Source organism: Panthera pardus, unplaced genomic scaffold (genome assembly GCF_024362965.1).
Source record: "Panthera pardus isolate Hobbes unplaced genomic scaffold, ASM2436296v1 HiC_scaffold_15, whole genome shotgun sequence".
In the NCBI taxonomy this organism is placed as follows: domain Eukaryota; kingdom Metazoa; phylum Chordata; class Mammalia; order Carnivora; family Felidae; genus Panthera; species Panthera pardus.
In genome coordinates this window covers 14,076,963-14,100,435 of record NW_026526710.1, presented here as the reverse complement: position 1 = coordinate 14,100,435, position 23,473 = coordinate 14,076,963, and the positions used below count along the sequence as shown (strand labels likewise).

General features: G+C 41.4%; 1 long non-coding RNA gene across 1 annotated transcript in view; it reads right to left on the bottom strand.

Annotated features, from left to right (window-relative positions):
* Positions 1-23,473, bottom strand: part of LOC109277440 (uncharacterized) — a 52,512-nt gene that overhangs the window by 12,765 nt on the left and 16,274 nt on the right. Inside the window, exon 2 of the long non-coding RNA XR_008422162.1 lies at positions 21,328-21,454. This is a non-coding gene — a long non-coding RNA (uncharacterized LOC109277440). The remainder of the gene's footprint in view (positions 1-21,327; positions 21,455-23,473) is intronic.

Here is a 23,473-nt window from a genome sequence, read left to right as displayed (position 1 = left end):
TTACCTGGTTTTATCAATGGAATATACCCAAGGCCTGAATTCCTCCCACCAGAACCACCTGTGGTGACAGCAGTGTCACCTCAGCTGAAGCACACTGCTGTTTGGTGGGAGTAGCATGTGTTTTATTGGATCAGCCTGTGACACCTGGTAGAGAAGCCAGAGGGCCTCAGATATAAGGGAGAAAAGGTTTCACCCAGCACAGAGTTAAGCAAATTTACAAACACTCTCACCCGATGAGAGAGTGCCAGAGGGTGAAGCACAGGAATATCCTTACCCACCTCCTCTTTTCTACCCCCTACTTTCTATTGCCACTCCTAACTTCCCTAATCCTATCAATGGGGGGTCCTTACTTTATCTTCCCAAATATTACATCCTGCTAATTTTTCTTCCAAACATCTTCTGAATCTGTTCTATCCATTCTATGCCCCAGCAACCACCGCCCACCAAGTCATGGTGTTGGCTGAGGCCTCATCATCTCTCACCCACTTGAATAAACTCCACACCAACTTCTCTGCATTTCTCTTTTTGTCATAATTGATTAAGCCAATGAAATCCAATTAATCCTCCAAGTGCACACTTTCTGTCATGTCCCTCCCTTGCTCCAGAATATTTAGTGGGCCCTAAATGTGTATCAGATCAAGCCTCACTCTAGTACGGCATTAAGGGCCATGGTTTTACTCTCCAGCCTTACCTCCCCACTTGCCCTGACTGAGCCAAACTGAACAGCCATCATCCTCTTAATCCATTCCCTCCCCTCCCCTTTCAGGGAGGCCTTTGCTAGGAGTGCTGTCCTACTGAACCTCCCCTACTTTAAATACTTCTCATGTTCCAGCAACCACCTGAAGAACCATCTCCTCCACAAGGTCTTTCTGAACCTTCTGCTAATAGCCTTTTTGCCCTCTTCTGACTTCTGTAGCACCATGTGCCTGTCCTATACACCAGAAGTTTGTCACCTACTTCTGGTAACATCTCTGCTTCTGCTAAAGTATGACTTAGCTCCCGGATAATGTGCTAGTTTTCACCAGTGTATGTTCTATCTCCCTACCTAGACCATAAATTCTAATCTCAACCACAGATTCCCAGAGAGTGGAGTGGGAATGGTATCTCCTGCATCCCAGGGCTAACCACAGTGAGCACTTGATAAGACATGCTGACCAGATGTGGTGAGGAAGATTGTAGCCATGAAGTTGAGAGACCTGGGTTTTGGTTCTTTGCAGTCATGATGGGTCATGTGACTTTGGGTATGGCAGGCAAGTTTCCTTCCCAGCAAAATGATGAAGCAGATGGACAGATGCAAACATCCCTTCCAGCTCTGGTATTCTCTGAGTCTATATGACTGGGGACTGACCCAGCCCTAGGCTTGGCTAGGGAAGGAACAAGGAAGGCTGTGGACCAACCCTTAGAGGGAGAGAGGGAGAGAGGGAGAGGGAGATGGGGAGCTAATAGCTCTGGAGGAAGGAAGGACATGCTGGGCTAATGGGATAATTGGATAATCCTCAGAGCTAGGGGCTGCCAGGCTGGGGCCAGCTGTTACAAACAGACACAAATAGCACAAGCAAAACAAAAGCAATGGTGCAGGAAGCACTTTGCTGAGACATATGGGGGTGGGGGTGGCTAGAGGGTGGGGGGAAGGGGATGAAAGGAAACCGAGAGCCTCATTCTGTGGGTCTCCCTTAGGGACCCTGTGGTCTGCTCCTGTAACAAAGATTACATTTAGGTGCTTTGGACCCATTTCTGCATTAGAAGACATTCTTAGAGACCTTGGAGTTATTCTAGCCTCAAGTGTGTCCCTCCACCAAGATGATCCTTAGGGACCATGAAACCCTCATCCCTGCCTATTGAGGGTCATCTGCAGATGGGCCATCTGTTTGAAATGTCTGTGAAAATATTGCTGGACTCTTGAAAATCATAATTTTGGACACAGGTCTCAAGGTTTCCTTCATTACTGGCTGAAAAGTGGATCTGTCAGTGGGGTTGGACATAAAACAAAAGAAATTTGAGAGGGGGCTCAGGTCTAGGAGTCAGAAGCCTGGCTTCTAGTCTCAGCCTTGCTGGGTCATATAATTCATGATGGGATCTCTCCAGACCTCAATTAGCCCATCCATAAATGGGAGCAATAAGCAATACCCTCCCTACAGAGCTATTATGAGGATAAAATGAGATCATGAGCGTGAAATAACTTGAAATTTATAAAATATACTTTAGTTCCGACTCTGTTTCTAACTCATTTTAGAAAGGCTGTTACCGGGGCGCCTGGGTGGCACAGTCGGTTAAGCGTCCGACTTCAGCCAGGTCACGATCTCGCGGTCCGTGAGTTCGAGCCCCGTGTCAGGCTCTGGGCTGATGGCTCGGAGCCTGGAGCCTGTTTCCAATTCTGTGTCTCCCTCTCTCTCTGACCCTCCCCCATTCATGCTCTGTCTCTCTCTGTCCCAAAAATAAATAAAAACGTTGAAAAAAAAATTTTAAAAAAAAGGCTGTTACCTTTCTCTGAGTTCCAGTTTTTTCCACCATAAGGTGATGAGATCAAACTGGATGCTTTTTAAATTTCCTTCTAATTCTAATGACTCTAATCCTCAAAAAATAGTATATTTACATTTGTATATAAGAGCATGAAAAGGAAAATTTAAGGTCAATATTATTCATGAATATAGATATAAAATGCTCAATATTAGCAAAACATATCCAGCAATGTATAAAAAATATATATAAATCATGACCCATTTAGGGTTCATCCCAGGAATGCAAGGATGGCTTAATAATAGATAACAAATCAATGTTATTCATATTAATAAACTAAAGAACATTACAGGAGTATCTCAATAGATGCCGAAAATGATTTTGATTAAAACTTCCAACATCCGGGGCGCCTGGGTGGCTCAGTCGATTAAGCAGCCGACTTCGGCTCAGGTCATGATCTCATGGTCTGTGAGTTCGAGCCCTGCGTCGGGCTCTGTGCTGACAGCTCAGAGCCTGGAGCCTGTTTTAGATTCTGTGTCTCCCTCTCTCTGACCCTCTCCCATTCATGCTCTGTCTCTCTCTCTCTCAAAAATAAATAAACGTTAAAAAAAATTAAAAAAAAAAAAAACTTCAAACATCCATAAAAAAAAAAAAAAAAAACACCCAACATCCATTCACAGTGAAAACTCTTACCAAGCCAGAAATATAAGACTATTTTCTCAACTCAGTAAAGTTAAATATTGAACAAAATAAAAATAGTTTTCAAAACTGTACAGCAAACATCATACTCAGTGGTGAAATATTAGAAGACTTTTCTTTGCAGTAAAGATCAAGCTCACTATTCTATACAATACTGTACTAAAGGTCCTAGAGATCACAATAAGATGTAAGACTGGAAAAAGAAATAAATTGACATTATTTGCAGTTGAACTAACTATCTATATAGAAAAACCCCAATAATTTCTTTAGAGTATTAATGGAACTAATGAGACTTCATCAAGGCTGTTGATCAATATAAAAAATCAACAGTGTTTCTATCTGCCAGCAAAAACTATTGTAAGAAGTAATTTTAAAACATACCATTTGTAATAGCAACAGAAGCTAGAAGGTACCTTGGAATAAATCTAACAAATATACACACACAAAAAAGACTCCAATCAATGAAAAGATGGGCCGTGATCATGGATGGGATAAGTCAATATTGTAAAACACAATTACAGTAAAACCCTGGATTGCGAGTAACTTGTTCTGCAAGTGTTCTATAAGACGAGCAAACATTTCTAATAAATTTTAACTTGATAAATGAGTGATGTCTTGCAATACGAGTAGTACATGATGCCGAATGTCACAGGATCACAACTGAGCCGATGGTTCTTCTCTCTCTCTCTCTGGGATTGTGGGTGATCGTCTCCCATGTTTGGATGCTTGGTCTCAGGCCAAGGTGTTTGGCAGACATCAGTGTTTTTTCAGAATGTTGGAAGGTGCCTACAATTGGCACTAGGGTATTTTTTGTCACTTCAAAGCACCTTTGCTTTTCCATACAAGAGTAAGCTTAGGAATGCTTTGCTTCATTCTAGGTCAGTCTGCCTGCAGATACAGACCTCTGCTGCCTTATTGCCAGTTACATTAAATACAGTATATGACAAGAGTTTATTAATACTGTACTGTAGTCAACATCCGTGAAAGTGTATACAATGGCCCCCATGCAGGAAAAGGGTGAAAAGAAAGGCAGTAAGAAGGAAATGATTACATTGGAAGTTAAGAAGGAAATCATCAAGAAGTATGAATGAGGTATACGAGTGGCCGGAATTGCAAGATTTTATGAGAAGTCTACATCTGCATCTCATCTGCAGAGGAAGAGGAAAAAAAGGTGGAGGAATCTCTCACTTCAAATGAGATTAGGGAGATGTGTAAAATGTGGGAGACAGTGCAAAATTTTGTAGAAAAGCACTACCTGAATAAGGCTGTAGCACTGCGAGGGATGAATCTGTTTAATGACAATCCAATGTCACATTTCCACAAAATCCTTGAAAAGAGGCAAAAGCAAGTGTTTTGGGATAGGTTCCTTGTTAAATTTACATGAAAAGAAAAAGATTCCATTGAACCAGTCGATAGCAGTGATTCTGTTAGTGATAGTGAAAGTCATCCTACACAATAACCCTCCTTTCTCTTGTCTCCCTCACACCAGTTACGAAGGTTTTCAAAGGTAAGTGCAGGTTAATTTATTTTTCTCTATATTTTGTATGTTCTTCATTATTTTGTATTATATTACAATATTATAATAATTTTTATATGAATATTTTTGGATTGTGGAATGAATCACCTGAGTTTCCATTATTTCTTACGGGGAAATTCACTTTGATATACAAGTGCTTTGGATACAAGCACATTTCCGGAACAAATTATGCTCACAAGCCAAGGTTTTACTGTATCTCCAAATCAATTTGGAGATCAAGTACAATTCTCTTAGAAATCCCAATAGAATTTTTCATGAAATTTGACAATTTGGATCCAAAATATTGTGTGACAAGAAAAAGGGTCAGGAAGACCCACGATAATTTTCTTCCTATTGAAGAAGGTGAAAATTTTCCCTAACAGAGATCTAAAGTATAAAGCCCAAGTAATTACAATAGTATGGTATAGGAACAAACAGACAAAGCGATTGGGATATAAAGATTAGAAGCAGGGGCGCCTGGATGACTCAGCCAGTTAAGCAACTGACTTAATTTCGGCTCAGGTCACAATCTCACAGTTCGTGAAATCCATCCCCACAATGGGCTCTGTGAGGACAGCCCATGGAGCCTGCTTGGGATTCTCTCTCCCCCCACCCCCCGCCCCTCCCCTGTCCGTGCTCTCTTTCTCTCAAAATAAATAAATAAACATTTAAAAAATTTTTGTAAAAAGGTTAGAAGCAAACTTGTCTGTGTATGGAAATGTGTTATGTGGTAGAGGTCACATTACAAACTAAAGAAAAGAGAAGGAGTGTTCATTAAATGATTCTAAGAAAATGGAGTTTTGATATGGAAAAGCAAAACTGAGAACAAAATACAAGTGGAAAAAATTTTAATACTTTTAAAAGCAAATATAAGAAAATATCTTTATGATCTCAGGGCGAAGATGGATTTCTTTCTTAAAACACAAAAGCAAAAGCCATAAAAAAAATGCTGCTTAACTAATTGAAATGTTTAAAAACTTTTTTTCCCCAATGAAAACAACATAAAGAAAGGATGAAGAAAAGCTACAAACAGGGAGAAGGTATCTGCAATGCATACAATCAATAATCACTAAAAGATTAGTGTCCATAGTATATAGCTGTTATGAAAATAAAAAACCTGGGACGCCTGGGTGGCTCAGTTGGTTAAGTATCTGACTCTTGATCTCAGTCAGCTCAGGTCTTGATCTCAGGATCATGAGGTCAAGCCCCGCGTTGGGCTCTGTGCTAGGCATGAAGCCTACTTAAAAAAATTTAAAAAATTAAAAAAAAAAACCCTATTAGGGGGGCACCGGGTGGCTCAGTCAGTTAAGTGTCCAACTTCGGCTCAGGTCATGATCTCTTGGTTCTTGGGTTTGAGCTCCACATCAGGCTCTGCACTGACAGCTCGAAGTTTGGAGCCTGCTTTGGATTCTGTGTCTCCCTCACTCTCTGCCCCCCCCCACTTGTACTCTGTCTCTCTCTCTCTCAAAAAAAGCAAACATTAAAGAAAATTTTAGGGGTGCCTGGGTGGCTCAGTGGGTTAAGCGTCTGACTTCGGGTCAGGTCATGATTTCATGGTTTGTGGGTTTGAGCCCCACATCAGGCTCTGTGCTGACAGCTCGGTGCCTGGAGCCTGCTTCGGATTCTGTGTCTCCCTCTTTCTCTGCCCCTCCCCAGCTTGCACTCTGTCTCTCTTTCAAAAATAAATAAATATTTTTAAAAATTAAAAAAAAAACCCTATTAGATAAATGGGTGAAGTTATGATCAGGCAATTGAGAAGAAGAAACCTAAATGATCAATAAGCATGTGAAAATAAGTTCAATACCCTTATACATTATTTGTGGGGATGTAAATTGGTCCAACCGCTATGGAAAACAATATGGAGATTCCTCAAAAATTCAAAAATAGATCTACCAATCGATCCAACAATTCCACTACTGGGTATACACCCAAAGGAAATGAAAACAGGATTTTGATGAGAGATCGTCACTCTAAAGTTTATTGCAACATTATTCATGATAGCCAAGCTATGGAAACAACCCAAATCCATCAACAGATGAATATTAAAAAAGATGTGGTACATATACAAAATGGAATATTATTCAGCCATAAGAATGGAGGATACCCTACCATTTGTGACATGGATGGATTCTGAGCACCTAATGCTTAAGTGAAACAAGCCAAGCAGAGGAAGACAAGTACTGTATGATAACACTTATATGTGGAATCTAAAGAACTTAAGTCTGTAAAAACAGAAAGTAAAATGGTGGTTACCAGAGGTTAAGAGTGGGGGTGGGGGGAAAGATGACTGCGCTTGTAACAAGTAGTAAATAAGACATAGAGATCTAATGCATAGTATAATTAATATAGACAATAATACTGTATCATAATTATGTGATATGATAAATATCCCCACATGGGTAATCATATTATAATATATAAATGTATTTAAGTAACTAACTGTACACCTTAAACTTATACAATGTTACATGTCAAATGTATTCAATAAAAGTTAAAAAAAAATTTTCAGTCAATCTCACTAGTAATTAGGGAAAGGCAAATTAAACTATATTTTGCAGCCATCCATAGTTACTCAACAATTTGAAAGTGTTGGTGGTACTTTAAGTGTGTCCTTCAGGGAGGGGAGAAGGATGGGGACTGAATTCACATGCCTATGTAATAAAAGCCCAATAAAAATAAAACTCTGGACAGCAGAGCTTGGGTGACTGTGAGCACTTGATAAGGCATTCTGGGTCCCTGGTTAATAATACTCAGTGCGTATTGTTATACATTGATATGGTAGGAGGGTGATTCATCTTGACTCCATGGGGAGATGACACAGAAGTTTCAATCTCGGGGCCCTCCCAGACATCATTCTATGCATCTCTTCTTTTGGCTCGTCACGATTTGTATTACCTATGTCACAATAAAACTGAATTAAAAAAAATTTTTTTTAAGTGTTGGTGGGGAAGTGAGGAGATAGAAATATGCGATACCCAGTGTAGGTGCAGATGTGAGTACCCTGGGACCTGGCATTTTCCATTTCTAGGCCTCAATCTTCAATAAAGACACACAAACATGTATGTACATATAAAACCAAGCACATGGACGTTCATTGTGTCACTGTGATACTACAAAGCTGAAGCAACTCTCAGAGGTGGAGTGGATACATAAACTGTGCTGGGCCCCTTCAGGGAACCACCACATGAAAGACAAAATGAGGTCTTACACTCCAAGTTAAATTTCTCTAGCTACTTCTAGACTACGCTTTGAATTTCTACCAGTGCCAGGTGCCAGTGCTCACGGCTGCTGTCCTTTTCCTCACTTTTAGCTCAACAAATCTTATACAATTTACATACAGCTTCCTCTTAAAACATTCCTGGGTCCTTTTAATTCTGACATTACAGATGAGAAACGAAAGACTCAAAAAAGGTGGGTCATGCTAAATTCACATGGCAGAAGACCACCAGAATTAGAACTGAAACCCTGGCCTTCTGGCTCCTTATACCATGTAAGGCTACAGATTATCTCACAGAATGGTAAATACAGAATTTACCCCACCTCTCAGCATGGGGCACTCACTCTCTCAAACATCCCTAGGTAGCTCTGGCCTCAGCTACTACTACCCCTTCTGGCTGGTGAAGTGTTTGGATCTGATTTTACCACTAACTCTCCATGTGACTTAGTAAATCAAACTCTGCGCCTCAGTTTCCTCATCTGTTTGAGGCCAATAATCTCTGCCTGGCTATCACATGAGCTCATTAATAGAACCAAGTGAAATAAAAGATAGGACAATAGAAATGTATCAAATAAGTGAGAAATTAACTTTATATTATTCTTCGGATGCAGAAATGCCTGCCCTCTTGCTAAAAGGATCATGGGATGTCCAATTTGCAAAAAATTTGACGTGGAGAGTTTTGTCACTGAAGAGAAATGAAGCATGGTGGTGGAGTGGGGGCTGCTGGACTCACACCAGAAGCTGGACTCTGGAAGCTCTGCTCCCTTTCCCTGCCTCCTCCTGCTTGTAGCCTCTGTGCCACTGAGTTCTCTGGCACAGGAACACTAGCAGCCAGTCTGGGGTCCCTTGAGGCAGGGCTGGCCAGCCCTGACAAAATACTGAAGTTAGCCAAGTTGGCCTTCTACATTTCTTCCCTGTGCCTTTCTCCTTCACTGTGTCACTAGCCTTCACTACATCTTTCCTGGGTTACTAAGGGAGGGGTTCTATACAACCAACTCCCCCTCTCCCAACCATGGTTAGGCTTCCCACTATTTAAGACCGGTAAGGTTGGGAACTGTGCCTGGCCTTATCTTGGCAGAGTCCATACTGAACAAATGTCTAACTCAGCCAAAGGGACTGCTGCATGTGTTCCTCCTTAACCAGAAGCTTTGTGCTAAGCTGGAAATGGAAATGTTTGGTGGGTCCCTTCCCACAGACTGTTGAGGACTATTGCCTTGCCCTCCTCTCCTAGGCAGGTTGTCCAACAGGCCATGGTAGCCCCTGGGGTGATGGTCACATAAGGCAGTGGAGGGAGGAACAAGAACTGGGAGTATATGCGCTGGGGGTCTCTGCTCCTTGCCCTGACTCCTTTGTTGTAGACCAGAGGTTGTGTTCCCGGCACAGGCAGGCAGGTAGCCTGGGGTTCCCCATGGACGGCTAGAGCTGAGAAAGGCTTTGAAGTTCAGCAGGTTATGCTATCTCCCTTTTCTCATTTTTAAAATAGAGAAATATTTCCATTCTCTTACTTCACAATGCTGTTAAGAATTAAATGTGAATTAATTAATGAAGAGTTAAAGATTAAATATGAAAATAAGTAAGAAGAGAAGGGAGACAAGCAAGACATCTTCAGAGCCAGGCTGGTTTGCCAGGCTCCTCTGTGATCCTTGGGCCACTGCCAGCTTGGACCTTGGTCCAGTGGCCCAGGGCCACTTCTCACCTGGACCAGGGATGTGAAGACCAAATACAGGAGGCCCTGCCCTTCTGAGTGGCCTTTAATCCACACAGGATTGTTTTCTCTACCAAACAGACCAAAAGGAAAGAAAGCCAGAGAGACATTAGTTCTTTTCTTAGCTCCTAAATGGCTGACATTTCAGGAAACCAAAATTCTGAATGGGACCAGAGGGGATTTCAATTCATCCTGCCTGTCTTCAGGCAGAGTCAGTCTTACATGAGGATTCTGTTACACAGGGTGTACTTTCAGAGGTTCAGGGGAGGCCTTGTCCAAAAATCTCTTCCAAACTTATTTGCTCATGCTTGAAAATCCATTGTTAGAGCTTTATCTCTGACACAAGCCAAATGTAGGTTTTGTCTTCTGTACAACTGGCACAAGTCACACATGTAAAATTGTATCATCACCTCAGTTTGAATGAATAAACCAGTCCTTCCTGAGAACAGGCTTGGATGGAGAGGAGAGGACTAGAACATTGTAGGCAGCAGCCACTAAGGCCGGAAGAGGGAAGATGGGAAGGTGTAGAAGAGAAAGAATGTAGAAGGAATGTAGAGCTGGTAAAGAGTTTTCACCTGGACAGTCAGTTACAGTCTCCAAAGTACCCAAAAAAACTGTATGTAAAAAAAAAAAAAAAAAAAAAAAAAAAAGAAACCACCCCCCACCCCTTAAAAAAAATCACACTCTATGATTCGATTTATGTCTAGCAAATGCAAACTAATCTATAGTGACAGAAAGCAGATCAGTGGTTGCCTGGGAAGGGTTGGGGGTAGGTAAGATAAGAGGAACGACAAGGGGCATGGGGGAACTTGGGGGGTGATCAGTATCTTGATTGTGATGATGGTTTTGAGAATATATATATGGGCCAAAACTTATCAAATCATACACATTAAGTATGTGCAGTTTACTTATTGTATCTCAATTATACCTCAATATAACGTTTTTTGGAAAAGAGTGAAAAAAAAAACCCCAAAAACTATGTGAGTACAGTATACCTGCCAAATAACCCATCTCACACAACTCTGGTAAATTCTGGCAGAAACAAGTGTTTTCCAAGAGCACACCTCAGCTCTCTGAGAATCAGGTATTCTCTCTGTAAATTGGTAGACATGAACTAGACAATCCTAAGATCCTATCCAGATATCACGATCCAGACTGTCAGGGTCAAATATGTTAACCGATAGAAAACCATTATTAAAGCCTAAAGGATCTGATAAAAATGCAAGGCAGGGATTATTAAATAACCAACATATATAGAGATATTGGGCAAAAATAGTGGATTAAATATGTGCATCTAATTTCACTATATCTAAAACTCCATTAAGAGGGATTTTTCCCCCCAAGGGTAAAGTCTCCAATAGGGCTCCTTAGAAAGAAAAACTATGACATCAGAAATGAAAAACTTAATGGATGGATTAGAAGACAGATTGAAGAAATTTCCCAAAAAGTAGAGTAAAAAGACAGGGATAGAAACTAGGAAAGAATAAAAGAAAGGGAAGAAAGAAACTAGGAAAGAACAGATGAGAAATTCATCTGAATAGCTGAATGGCAGGAGTTTTAGAAACACAACAAAGGATACAAACTAATTCAAGAAAACACTCCAGAATCAAAGGTCATGAGTTTTCAGATTGAAAGGGCCACTGAGTGGCCAGCACAATAGGTATGTCACTGTGAAATTTCTTAACATGAGGGACAAAGAAATCCTACAAGGTCACATGCAAAAAAGGCTTTGGCCTCAACAGCAGCCCTGGAAGCTAGAAGACAATGGAGCCAGGCTATCAACGTTCTGAGGCAGACACACAAGGTTTAAAAAAATTTCCCTCTAATGAACTCTCAGGAAGTTCTAGAAAATACATGTCATCAAAAAGAGGGAAGAAAGCAGGAGATGAGAAGACATGGGATCCAGAAACAGGTGATCCAACACAGGAAAGAGGCAAGGGAATTCCCCAGACTATAGTAAAGGGAAGATCCAGGAGGCCAGCTGTAGTCTCCCGCTCTGAGCAGGAGAGAAGGCTCCAAGAGACCTTCCTTAGAACAAACTGAGAAGACACCTGGGTAACTGGGAGAGTTTAAGGCTAATTAGTGATAAGATCTTAGAAACATACATGTATGAAAAAAAAAAAGATAATCAAACAAAAAGATATGTTGTAAAGGAAAAGCAATCGTGGTTGACTATGTGGCTTAGCTGTGAGTCGCACTTGCATTGTTATAATAACAAGTGCACTAATTATTGATCTACCAAAAATTACTGTATAAATATATTGAGAATAAGGGGGCCTGGGAAGTGTGCATTAAGTATAAAAGGGGTGAGTGGAGAAAAGGGAGGTGAATCCTCATCTCCCATTGTGGGAAGTCAACAGATAATGCTTGAACTGAAAAATCAGGAAGTAGGAATACAAACATGTTATTTATAGATAGGTAAAAGAATTAGTTAAAAAAAAGTTGAAAATGGTCCCTCCAGGGAAGGGGAAACAGGGGTGGGGGGGGGGTGGGGTGAGGGGAGTGGGTGGAGGGAGGCTGAGGACTGCTCTTTGTCTTAATAAGCCTTGTAGAACTGGTTGACTTTTTAAATTATGTGCCTGGTATAAAAATAATTTTAAAAAATTAGTGTGGTGAATGAATAATGAAATTAACACTTCTTGAGGCCTATTATGCCAACAGGTGTTCCCCATGTAGGTGCTAACCTGCTGGCGCTAGGTTTTCTGAGCTGCTGGTCATGGAAAACACACGTATGAAGGTGCTTCCATTAGGGAAGTAACATGGGGGCTAATCCCATACCTGTGCTTACTGCTGCCTCAATAAGTTACTTAGACTAAGTCTCAGCATCTCACCTTGAGAAATCCTGTGAAGGTTTTGTGAATAACTGTCTACAGAATACCAAGTATGCAGGGCTTAGATCTATAGCTTCAGTCCTAATTTGGAGAAGAGCAAGGGATAGAAGTGTAGTGAGTGGGACAGAAAAATATGCGCTCTGCTAGTGACAAACAGACTCTGGCTCTGGCAGCAAGAACAAGAAGGAGGTCCTGCTTATGGGTTGGTTCATAACCGGAACATTGGACTTTGTTTCTTGTACACTTGTGTCTTTAGTGAAAACTGAAAAGTTTCTGCTTCGGGATGTTGAAATGGAGACTCCATAGGAGTAGTTTCTGAGACTGAGTCCTCTTGTCAGCAGCCACCATCACGGGCAGCACAGCATGAGGCCAGATCTCAGTACAACGTATTATGTGGAAGAAAAACACCCTAAGCTAGGAATGAAAAGACCCAGCTTCCAAGATCCCCTCTCTGACACTTACTGCTTTGTGACCCTGGATAAGTAACTTACCCTCATGGCTCACTTTTCTCTTCAGTAAAAGGACTTGACTATATGCTTTCAAGCTTCTGTTCCTGGCATGTAACAAAGTAAACTCCCTGAGGGCAGGGACCGTGTCTATATTGTTCTTCATGGCCTGTATATTGCATTCTGTAAAACCGCTGTAGTCCCATGATATGCAAATTTGCAGGGGAGCAAGGGGGAAAAGAAGAATCAGGTTCTTGTTTTTTGTTTTGTTTTTTAGAGAGAGAGACAGAGAGAGCGCGCAATAGGGGAAGAGAGGGAAAATCTTAAGGAGGCTCCATGCGCAGCATGGAGCCTGACATGGGGCTCGATGTCACAACCCAACCCTGGGATCATGACTTGAGTCAAAACCAAGAGTTGGACACCTAACCGACTGATCCACCCAGGTGCCCCAAGAAGAACCTTTTGAGGGGAGGTTTGTTCTTTCTTATTTTTCATTCTTTGGGGGTTTTTTTCCCTGTTGTTTTTTGTTGGCAGGACACACCCAAAGATCCAAATTTGTATTAAAAAGAAATGAAAAAAAGGAAAAAAGTACCTAGCACACTGCCTGGTACATTGCAGGTTTTCAATACCTATTTGTTGGATGAGTGAAATAGAAGATAAAGACAGTTCATTAGACTCTTCAAACTGGAAAATGACCCCAGCCAATGAAATTAACTACAGGTGAAGAAAAAACAAAAGCCTAGCAAAAAGGAAAAAAGGTCTTTGTGGTTGCCCCAGCTAAATAGGAATGGAACTGGACTCAAGTCCCAACAATGTGGGAGCTCAACAGAGGGTAGGTCAGCACAGATTCAACAGGGAAGGGAAGGAGCCACATCTTGGGATATTTAGAGGAAAACATCTGTGCAACAAAATACTACTCTAAGCAAACTGGCAAAGTTTGGCAGTGGAACAAGACACAGTCAAAAGAGCACACAGTATTTGGTTCAAGTTCTACCTCTGCTACTTGCCTGTTAGGCTGACTCTCTAATGTCTGAGGCTGCTTCTTTTTCTAAAAATCAGGGCTAATAATAGCATCTACTTCATAGAATTTTGGTTAGCATGGAAGTAAGTTAGATGTGGTATGTGAAGAAAATATTTTGCAAGCTATAAAATATAGATTGTTAATCTGATTGGCCAGGATCCCTCCTAATTAATCTCTCACTAACAAATCAACATGGATTATTCACTTTGAATGTCACTTTGAAAATCAAATGGAAGGGCCTTGAAAGGTGGGTAAGTTTTGATAAAGGAGGGCAGGAGGAAGAAAACATGGGCAGTTAGAATCTAGGGAGGGATGTTGCAGAGGCTGCTCCTGAATGGTCAAGAGCAGATAATCCCAAGGCAGAGCATTAAGGAGACTGGTTCAGGAGCCAGAAACTGGATTCTAGACTTTGTGATTGGATGAACCTGTGAACCCTCATCTGGGTGGTTTTCTCATCTGTAGAGGAGAGGTAACACCACCACCTCTGTTTTCTTGGAGGCTATTGTAATGTCACGTGAGACAGTGGATGTGAAGAATTTTTAAGAATTATTGATCACCATCTCTGCAAATGGGAGATTATCATTCCTTTAGAACAGCATGGATGAGGTGACAGGAGGCCCATGTATAATAAACCTTGTCCACTGTTATGGACTGAATTGTGCCCCCCACCCCCCGCCACCCCAGATTCTTATGATGAAATCCTAACCCCTAATGGGACTGTGTTTGGAGACAGGGCCTTTAAAGAGGTGGTTAAGATTAAATGAGGTCAAGCATGGAACCCTAATCCAATAGTACTGGTGTCCTTATAAAATGAGGAACAGACAACTAGGGATGTATGCTCACAGAGAAAAGGCCATGGGAGGACACAACAAGAAGGTGGCCATCTGTAAAACCATGGAGAGAGGACGCAGGAGAAACCAAACCTGCTGACACTTTGATCTTGGACTTCTAGCCTCCAGAACTGTGAGAAATAGATTTCTGCTGTTTCAGCCCCCCAGTCTGTGGTATTTTGTTTTGGCCGCTCTAGCAAACTAGAACGCTCACCTAAACAGTTTTGATTCCTTTACTCCCTTCCCCAGAACAAATTCTCCCTTCATACTGAAGAATAATGCACAAAAATGGTTCCTAGAGGCACTCTGGCCAGCCAGCAAGGGGAGCAGGCAATGCGGCTGGTGGTCAGGACCCTGTTAGGAGCTTGTCCTGTCTAATTGTGGATTATGTTCCTGAATTGCTGAGTCAATGGAAACCGGCTTTGTCTGCTCTTAGACACCAAGTTTGCCTTCTTTTGCCTGTATGCCAAGATTCTGAAGCTTAACAGAATGATAAGCTGTTTAAAGAGCTTGTAGTCCAAGGGAAGGATGTAGGTCCATGATTAAAACTTAACTTTCCTCTTTGTTATGTGCTGGGTAATTGAAATAATGATACCTTAGAAATAGGAGACAAAGTTTAAATCTTGGTTGGGAACTCCAAAAGTAATTATGTGGACTTCTTATTTTTTATGTTTATTTATTTATTTTGAGGCGGGGGAGGGGCAGAGAGAGATGGGGACAAAGAATCCCAAGCAGGATCCCTGCTGTCAGTGCAGAGCCAGACGTGGGGCTATCTCATGGACTGTGAGATCATGACCTGAGCAGAAATCAAGAGTCAGATGCTTAACTGACTGAGCCACCCAGATGCCCCATGGGCTTCTTTTGAGGTTGAATTCCATCAGAATTAAAAAGACAAATCTGGTAACTCTGCATTACTCCTCACACATTAACTTAATAGGTTTACTCATTCAACAAATTTTCTTAATCACTTACTACATGCCCACTTCTATTCTAAATCATAGATACAATAAGAATACAATAGACATAGCTCCTGTTCCTATAGAGCTTACAGTTGAGTGGGAAAATATAGATAAGAGCATGAGGATAAAAATGAAACTCTATGGCCTGGCATTTAAAAATTCAGTTAGGGGCGCCTGGGTGGCTCAAGATGGTTGAACGTCTGACTCTTGATTTCTGCTCAGGTCATGATCTCAGGGTTGGGTATCGAGCCCTGCATTGGGCTCTGCGCTGAGCATGGAGCCTGCTTGGGATATTCTCTCTCTCTCTTCCTCTGCCCCTCTCCCCCATGCTCTCATTCTCCCTCTAAAATAAAAAAAAAAAAAAAAAAATTAAAAATTAAGAATCCATTTCAGTCTGGGCCCAGTCAACCTCTCTAGTTACCTTCTACACTCCTCCTCATATGCCTTGCTCCAAACAAATCACGCCAGTCAAACCCTTCTAAGCTCTGTACTTTCATTCTTATTCCCTACCTAGATTGCTTTCTATGCCTATTTAAATCCTATCCATCCAGCAAGGTGTGGTAGTAGCCCCTAAGATGGCTCCCCAGTGATCTCTGCCTCTTGGTATTCACACACTTGTATGTGGGCTGAACTTAGTGACTTGCTTCTAATGAAAAGAATCAACAACAGTGACGGGATATCACTTGTGAGACTAGGTTACAAAAGGACCGAGGCTTCCATCTTGGTCTCTCTTAAGGGAAGCCAGCACTGTGGAGAGGCCTATGTTATGAGGGACTGAGGCCTTCCGATGACCACTTCAGTGAACTTGAAATTGTTTTTTCCTCTACCCCCCTGTTCAGCCTTTAGTCTGGGAAGCTTGACTGCAATTTCATGAGAAACCTTGAGCCAGAGTGGCCAGCAAAGCTGCACCTGGTTTCTTAACCCACAAAAACTGTGACATAATATTTATTGTTTTAAGCTACTAAGTTTTGAGGTAGTTACTCAGCAATAGACACTATTGTTACTCAGCAATAGACACTAATACACAAAATGGGGTAATTTGTTATACAACAGTAGATAACTACACACAAGACCTAGTTCAAATTGCTCCCCTGAATTTTCTTTGACCTAGCCTAGCCCAGAGTAAATTCTGCCTCCTTTGAACTTGATGTAGACCAACTTCTCATTGGTCATTTATACTTTTGAAATATTAGCTACTTTCTATCTTCTGTTTCTGGTCCTTTCCAAATAACCAAAGTCGGTAGCTGCTTAAATTACTTGCTCAGAATAAGTATTTGGCAAGGTAGAGAAGGAGGTTTTAAGAGGCTAGAATTTTGTATCAGAAAGGAGCTTTTGAGGCACCTGGGTGGCTCAGTTGGTTAAGTGACTGACTTTGGCTCAGGTCATGATCTCACCGTTCCTGAGTTTGAGCACCTTGTCAGGTTCTGTGCTGATAGCTCACAGCCTGGAGCCTGCTTCAGATTCTGTGTCTCCCTCTCTCTCTGCCCCTCACCCGCTCACACTCTGTCTCTCTCTCTCTCTCTCAAAAATAAACATTTAAAAAAATTTTTTTAAAAGAAAGGAGTTTTATTTCATTTTTTAAATGTTTATTTAGTTTTGGGAGAGCGCAAGTGGGGGGAGGGGCATACAGAGGGGGACAGAAGATTCAAAGCAGGCTGTGCACTGACAGGCTGACAGCACAGAGTCTGATGCGGGGCTCGAATTCACAAACCAGGAGATCATGACCTGAGCTGAAGTCGGACACTCAAACAACAGAGTCACTCAGGTGCCCCTATTTCACTTTTGGTGGCTGATAAATGTCTTATAGGTGGAAAGTTGAGGCAGAAATTAGAAAAGGGACCACAGCCAAAAAGAAAAAGAAAGAAAGAAAGAAAAAAAAAATGAAAGAAAGAAAAGGCACCACAGCTTGGGAAGAACTAATTTTTGGTCTTCATCAAAGTGAGGCATCAGCAGCCCATACTGACAGCCAATTCTCCTTGTAAATTCTTTCTAGTGATTTCCTTCTTATTGTGTGAGGAGCTTAACCTGTTGGCAGTTGTGAGAAGCAACAGAGAGTGGCTCTGGGGCACTGGGGTCACTTCAGAGGAGGGAAGCCAATTGTTTTCTCAGGGCCCCTCTCTCACGTTTATTCTTTTCAGGGCCTCTGTAGAAGGACTGTGCTGAAGACCATTTCCTACACGTAGCACCATTTATTTAAAACATGCACCACATATACACAAAAAAAACCAAATGCAAAGGAAAAAGGGGGAAAAAGGCTGCTGAAGACCAGAGTCACTAAGAGTTCAGGCTAAGAATAGACAAGAACTCTGAGAGCTGCTTGGCTATGTGACCTCCTGCAGGGGCCTGGCAATAAGCCCAATCCAGCTTTGTTTTTTCTATGTCTTTACAAAGAACGAGCACTAGCTTGGGAGTCAGGAGACCTGAGTTCTAGGCCTGGTTCTGCCAGTACTTTCTTCTGTGAACTTGAGTGAGTACTTCCCCTTTCTAGGCCTCAGTTTCCCATTTGTAAAATGAAAGACACTAGACTCCAAGATTTTCCAATTCCAATACTGAGAGAACACAAAGGAAAACTAAAAGACTTATCGTAGCTTTGTCATTAAGAACCACACCTCTTTGTGCCTCTGTTTTCTCATCTATAAAACAAGGTGATATATTCATTCATTCATTCATTCATTCATTCCTTCAACTAATATTTCTTGAATACCTACTATGTACTAGGCTTGGTGCTAGGGATACAATGGTGAGCGAAGACAGATATGGTCTATGTTCTTGTGGAACTTCTAGTCTATTGGGGGTAGAGGAGAGGGGGAACTGTAAGCAATCACATAAATGAGGGTGTTATTGATGCCAAGATAAGTATGACAAAGGAAGGATCATACTTGGTTCTTGGTGACCAGGGGATGGAATAGTCACAACCTCCATCAATTTCAACGTTCTGTGATCTAGTAGGCATCTCTTCTGGGAAGCACAGAGGAACCCTTTGAACAAGTTACATCTCAAAAACCAAAAACAAAACCCCCCAAATTCATATCTCATACCATAGCTATTTTTCAGCTCAATTAACCCAATCAACCATCTATTGTGTACCTACTACGAGGAATCAACCTCCCAATTCCTGTCTTCCCGGAGTTTACACTAGTGGGCAGAATGGATTCATAAATTGACATAGCTATAAAATGTCTCACATCATTCTCTGATTGCTAATTATGTGCTTTAAATAATAATGTTTCATAAGAGTTAAGAATCAAGTGGGGATTTGGATGTGCTAGGGGAATCAGACATTTTCTTGGAAGTAAAAATTGAGATATGTGCTAAAGGTTTGCTACATGGTTTCAGATGAACAGAAACAATGGTATCAGGGTACAATGGCCTTATCCCCTATGAGTAAGGCAGTATGGTACAGGGTACATACAAGAATGATCTAAAGTGGGAGATTCTTAAATCCCTTTTGGGCAGGAGGGATTCAAGCCTCACTTTTTGTCAAGGGCAAGAGACCTCTTCTGTGACCCACTCTGAACACCATCCCTTAGATTAGGAGGCCTGCTTCTGATGCACATCCTGACTTGGGATGGCTATCTTACTTCTGAGTCTGTTATCTCATTTGTAAAACGAAGGGGTTAGATTATATCTAACACCCCTTACAGTAACCAGAAAGATGATTAAAATCTGATTCTTGTAAGAATTTTTATTATTTCATTTTTAAACTGGTGGTTGCTGCCACGGAATATGAGCTATGGAATTTTTTGTTTTGTTTTTTTTTTTTGTTTTTGAGCTATGGAATTTTGGACAAGTTATTAAATTTCTAAGCCTGACTTACTTTCTTTTTTAAATTAGTGTTTAGAATAAAAAAGTAACACATGCATAGATTTTTAAAAATCAAACATTACAAAAGACTATTATGATGGTTACAGAGTTTTTGTTTGGGGGGTAAAAAAGTTTTGGAAAAGGTAGTGATGGTTGTACAACTTTGTGAATGTAATTAATGCTGCTGATTATATGCTTAAAATGGTTTAAATGGAAAATTTTATATTATACATATTTTACCACAATTAAAAAAAATTAATAATGTAATATAGCAAAACCACTGAATTAAATAATTTAAATGGAGGGGGCACCTGGGTGGCTCAGTCAGTTAAGCATCCAGCTTTGGCTTAGGTCATGATCTCATGGCTGGTGAGTTTGAGCCCGTGTTGGGCTCTATGCTGACAGTTCAGAGCCTGGAGCATGCTTTAGATTCTGTGTCTGTGTCTTTCTCTGCCCCTCCCCTGCTCATATTCTCTCCCTCTCAAAAATAAATAAACATTTAAAAAATTAAAAAAAAAAAAAAAAACAGCCTCTGACTTCAGCTCAGGTCATGATCCTGCAGTTCATGGGTTTGAGCCCCGCATTGTGATCTTTGCTGACAGCTTAGACCCTGGAGCCTGCTTCAGATTTTGTATCTCCCTCTATCTCTGCGCTTCCCGCTCATGCTCTATCTCTCTCAAAAATAAACACTAAAAAAATTTTTTTAATAAACGAATATAAATGATTTAAATGGGTGAATGATATGATATGTGACTTGTATCTCAGTAAGATTGCTGAAAAAGGAAACTTAAAAGACAATAGTGTGCCAAATTAAATACATAAATAAAAATAAAAATGTGTATCCACTAAAAAAAACACATAAAAAACAAAAAACAAAGAAAAAAACAAGTGTACCATAAGAGTATATTCTCTAGGGGTGCCTGGGTGGCTCAGTCGGTTAAACATCTGACTCTTGATCTCAGGGTCATGAGTTCAAGCCCCATGTTGGATATACCCAGTGTGGAGCTTTTTCTTAAAAAAAAAAGAAAATTAACATTGCAAAATTGACTTCTATAGAGTCCAATTTATACTCCTACCAAGAAATCATTCATCCATTTTATTCATTCAACCAATATTTGAGTGCCTACCATGTGCCAGGCGCTATTCTAAGCCCTGGAAACACAGCAAATGAGCAACAACAACATAAAGACAAAATCCATTCCTTAATGGAGCTTACAGTTTTGTAGGGGGAAAGGGCAAACAAAAAAGTAAAATATATAGTATTTCATGTGGAACTAAGTGCTATAGCTAAAATAAAGCAGAGAAAGGAGTGTTGGCCAGGGGTGGGGGCTAGAGATTTGAATAGGATGTTTAGGGGATGAGAATTCTTAAGCCTCAGTTTTCTTATCTGTAAGATGGGACAATAACAGTGCCTATCTCATAGGACTGATTATTGAAAGAATTCTATGAAATTATATGTTGCACATAAAAATGAATATTTCCTAAATGGAAACTATCGTTATTATAAACAACCTTATAGCTAGGAAAAACTGTGGCCTAGGGAGGAAAAATTTGCTTAAGGCCCCAAGAAAAACTGTGGTTGGGTAAGAACCAGAACCCAGGCCTCCTGATCATTCATGCAGCATACTTTCAAATATACCAAGGGACCAAAAGCACTAAGAAGCCATCCTCCCAAGGGCTGTTAATGGGCAACATGGCTTTAAGTTGAAGAGCTCTCTGGGAATGTGATTTTCACATCAACAAGAGGGGAGGGAAGATGTGGGAGTACATTAGGTTCCTCTTCAAGGAGAAGCAGGCCAACTTCACTCTGGCCTAAGGCTGAGCCTGCTGGGGTTTACTCACAAGACGTCAGATCCAGGATGGTGCTCTCAGCCAAAGGCAACAAGCTTTCTGGCTGCTGCTGGCCCATCTGCTCTGATGAGACTCTCCCAAACCCTGATCTCCCATTGGTTTCATTCCAAGGAATCTCCTGGAGGAAAGATAAGCAGCAGTTATTTCACAGCTGTAGAAATAGTAAGTTCTAGAGGGGTATTTGTATCTGTTTGGCTGGGTGAGATTTTCAAGTAGGACAAGCAGTGGTGGTCTCTCAACTCTCTCTGTGCCTTTTTCTTACCCTGTGGCATCTCCTCTAACCACCTATAACCAGTTACCCACTGCTTGCCTGGGCCTTCTGCTTAACCAGAGCCCTCTCTCTGCCTGGGTTCTATGCTTCAGCCCTATCCTTTCTTCACTGAGTCTCATTCCCTTCACTCATCCTAACCCCTCCTTTAAAAGAAGATGCTCACTAATTTTTTTTTTAATTTTTTTAACGTTTATTTATTTTTCAGACAGAGAGAAACACAGCATGAACGGGGGAGGGGCAGAGAGAGAGGGAAACACAGAATCAGAAGCAGGCTCCAGGCTCCGAGCCACCAGCCCAGAGCCCAACGTGGGGCTCGAACCCGCGGACCGCGAGATCGTGACCTGAGCCGAAGTCGGACGCTCAACCGACTGAGCCACCCAGGCACCCCAGATGCTCACTAATTTAACAGATTCAGTACAGAGCAGGATCCAGAGAAGTCAGCATTCTGGGCTTGACCTCTATTAATGTGTGTATGAACTTGGGCAAGTCAATTATCTTTTTTTGGGCTTCAGTATCTTTATCTATAAAGATGTTGTATGTCATTTCAAATACCATGGAGTAGATTATTCTGGAAAGGGCAGAGACCCTAGTGATCTACCTAAAGACAAAAAAGTACACAGAGAAATGGTGAGGCTAAGAGCAGAAATTTTCAGAGTGAAGATGCCAGGGCCCCTAAAATGCTATTAAAAGGTGTGTTATGATGACCAATGTCTGGTGAATGGCATCTAGGATCTGGTCCTGAGTCAGCTATAAGAAGTTCCCACCTAGACAAAAGACCTAGGTTTTAAAGTCTATTCCTGTATTGAGTAGGCCTCAATGCAGGGAAAAATCCAAACTAGCTTTGCACCATACCATGTCCACTCTTGAAAGTGCAAACATAAGAAGTAAAAAGAGCTTTAGCAGGTCACCAACAGTTACTTGAACATCACAGGGCAGGACTAGCTGCAGGTTTCCTCTGCAAGACTAAAAAGAGGAAGGGGGAGAAACACTCAACAAAAGGGATCATGAACTCAAATTTGAGAAAGTGACATAAGAAGATTTCAAAAGATGTTAGAACTATAAGCAAATGTGTGAGTGTTTCCACTTTTGTTTAAACTGTGTCCAGTTACATTAATGGACATTAATTCTGGGGTAATTTAAAAAAATTTTTTTAATGTTTATTTACTTTTGAGAGAGAGAGACAGACAGACAGAGTGCGAGCAGGGAAGGGACAGAGAGAGAGGGAGACACATAATCAGAAGCAGGCTCCAGCCTCTGAGCTGTCAGCACAGAGCCCAACACAAGGCTTGAACTCACTAGCCTTCAAGGCTTGAGATCATGACCTGAGCCAAAGTCAGGCGCTTAAATGACTGAGCCACCCAGGCACCCCATCTGCTGGGGTAATTTGAGAAAACTTTAAAATCTTAGTGACTATCACTAATATGTGCTCTCTCTCAAGGTGGTGTCCATAATCTTAACTTTACACACAGAGAAAGGCACAGGGAATGGAGACCTGAGATTCCAAATTCTGAAAGAAACTGTGACCCTCACTACATCATTGTTCCTGCCTGGAAAAACAATCCATACACCCACAACAATGGTGCCCCACAGTTGGGTGACAACAAAGTCTCACAGGCTTGAGACTTGCAACACTGTTGGCACATCAGAAGCACTTGCAGATGCTTAGTACTTGGGTTGGTAAATCTACCAAGCCTGCTTAGATCCTATCCTCTCCCTGCTGGAACACTGATCCAGTCAGACTTCCAGAGTCAGCAGCATGTCCTAGCAGAGAAACACTGAAGGAGGGGTGGCACTGTTTTCACGGAGTCTTCAGTGACTTTCCACTGAGCTGTGGGAAAATTTGACAGTTGACTGTGGCTGAATCAT